This window comes from Penaeus monodon, chromosome 22, assembly GCF_015228065.2.
Source record: "Penaeus monodon isolate SGIC_2016 chromosome 22, NSTDA_Pmon_1, whole genome shotgun sequence".
Lineage (NCBI taxonomy): Eukaryota > Metazoa > Arthropoda > Malacostraca > Decapoda > Penaeidae > Penaeus > Penaeus monodon.
In genome coordinates, this window is record NC_051407.1 from 554,891 (window position 1) to 557,523 (window position 2,633).

General features: G+C 35.1%; 1 protein-coding gene across 1 annotated transcript in view; it reads right to left on the minus strand.

Annotated features, from left to right (window-relative positions):
- The window catches only part of LOC119587465 (cytoplasmic protein NCK2-like), a gene marked incomplete at its 3' end in the record, with an annotated part of 3,597 nt that overhangs the window by 724 nt on the left and 240 nt on the right, over nt 1–2,633 (minus strand).

Below are 2,633 nucleotides of genomic sequence, written 5' to 3' on the forward strand. Positions count from 1 at the left end.
GTGGTGATTATAAAGAAAACAAATGCAAAAACACAGCAACAGCAATGAGATAAAAAAGAAATAGATGTAAAAGAAGTAAACTACACATACTACGAGTAGTCACATAATATATGCATAGTACACTCCTACAATGACTTTCCCTTCTACAGCTGGTACTTTAACCCTTAAACTCTGCTTAGGAATTCCAACTTAATGGGGACTCTGACTAATAAACTGTTCTTTTATTTGTTCCTTCCAACTTACTTACTCAAATTTTTTTTTTCACTTTTCTCTCTCTTTAAACAAATTCATGGAAACAAGAATCCCTGACCTGCTTCTAGACAATATCGTAATGAAGTAATAAGAAATTAATGCACCATCCAGCAAAATGTAATTGCTCCTTGAAACAAAAGCGGTGCAAGACCTGAGGCATGTGCAAAGTGCAAAGTTGAGTCTCTGCTTATAATTTTCCCATACACACATGACATCCTTGCATTCTCATTTTGATTTAAGGATGATGTAGCCTCTAATAAAGGATATATATTTTTTTAGACTTTCTGAAGGAATACTGTGCTTCGGATTCTACTGGTCAGCCTACCTTGAAATAAGAACTTACATTACTTGTAAAAATATGATATCTGTACAATAACAAACAGAACTATAATGATGTTTGTGGAATTTCACTGAACTATTTTCTAGCTACTGTTTTATAAATATTTAGAGGTTGTTTGGTAAGATTATTTCTATTCTAGAAGTTCATAATTGATAACTGATATCTAACTTGTTAGAATTTATTATGTGGTATACTGGTATATACAGACTACTGCAAAAGCAACTTCAGCGTTATGAGATATCCTATTTTCGACAGAAAAAGTAATATGGAAAAATACTCATTTTCCCACATAAATCACTTTAAGCTTAAATACTTGTCCCTGTCTGATAGTTATCCATACAGTCTGAAGCTCTTATCCGTACTGGTGCAGCATTAGGCCAAGGGCTCCATGCCATTGTCTCTCCAGCAAAGACCGGCAAACCTCCACCAATTTCAGCCTGGTAAGACAGAGCTTGGGCTGATCCTTTTCTGAATACGAGCATAACAGAAGTCAGAAGTCTGCAAGTTCTCTCTTGCCAGATAATATATCAGTGAAGGTTTTGTTAGCCTTTGGCTGAGTGCCAATGGGTGGAGGCCTGTGCTGAATGTGTGATTGTCTTATAAACAATTACCAAATGTGGAACACTCAATTCATCTGTAGAAATGCTACAATAATTCCCTTTTAGGTTGAAAACAAGAAGAAAAGAAGAAGCCCTATTGATGACAACAATATCTCAGAAAAAATAACCACTTTCCTATATAAACATCAAAAGTGATGACAAAATGAAGATGAAGAAGATTCCTTCCAGTCCAGAAACATCTGACAAATGTTTAAAAGACACGTGCACTCCATCAATGCTCTGTTGGAACTCAGGCAAAGGCCAACCAACAGCTACCACTCGTATCTTGGCAAAAGAGAGCTCATTCACCTCCCTGGGAAAATTACGTCGAAAAGAGAACCAGTCTAAACTCTATCTTAACAGAACAAACAAGCTGGTGGTTTGCTGGACTTTGCTGGAGCATCAAAATCACGGCAATTGCTTAACACTACCCAATTATATATGTACCAGACTCCATAATGTAGGGCAGATCACAGCAAGTTTTCATTGAGTATGTATGTAACAAAGCCAAGATAATTGTTTAAAAATACACCAGTTTTAAAATCTATTTCCTGATCCCCATCTCAATAGAAATATGATACACATAGTAAAACTGAAAATATAATTTGCAATTTGCTAATGATATTGAAATGGACACATACTGACAGATGGGTAACTAAATAGGTTACTGCTTCACATCACTAACACAATCTCCAAAGTCCACTGTAAAATTAATAGAACATACTATGTTCTATTTCTTTCAGCAGTTTCTTTGTATTGTGATTCCAAGGCACCAAAATCACATATTAAGATAATTAGTAACTAAAACTCTCAATGTATCTGCTACTGCCTTCTCAAATTATGATAATAAGTTCTTAAGCATTAATTCAGACCTTATCAACACACATTTCAGAATGTTGAATGAATTGTGGCCATTAACATCAAACTAAAAATCACAAGAAATATACCAAATACTTTTATCAAAGAATAAAAACAAGTATAATACTCAAACACACAGCATCATGTGTAGGCTAAAGCTACCTAATCAACACAAACTACCTTCCTTAATAAAGGCAATCCAAAGAACTCTCTAAAAGGAGAAATAACAGCTTATGAACTTAAATATCAGGAATGCAGTATCCACATGAGACAAATTATGAGTCATACTAGACCTGTCAAACGCAGACGAAATAAGTCAAATTACGTAAACTTCCCCAATACAACCTCAAACGACTGAACAATATTCACAATATATGTTTACAAATGACTAAATCACTGAGAACGAGAAAACACGAGAGAGAAAACACAGGACAATTATCTCTCAACAAAGTCTCTGAAAAAATGACACTCCTACACCACTACAGCAAACCGACAAAGAAAAGGAATAAAAAGAAGAGGCGAATAACAAAACAGAAGAGGAATATCAGGCCTTAATAAGAGCAAATGTCCCGAGATCGCGAGTG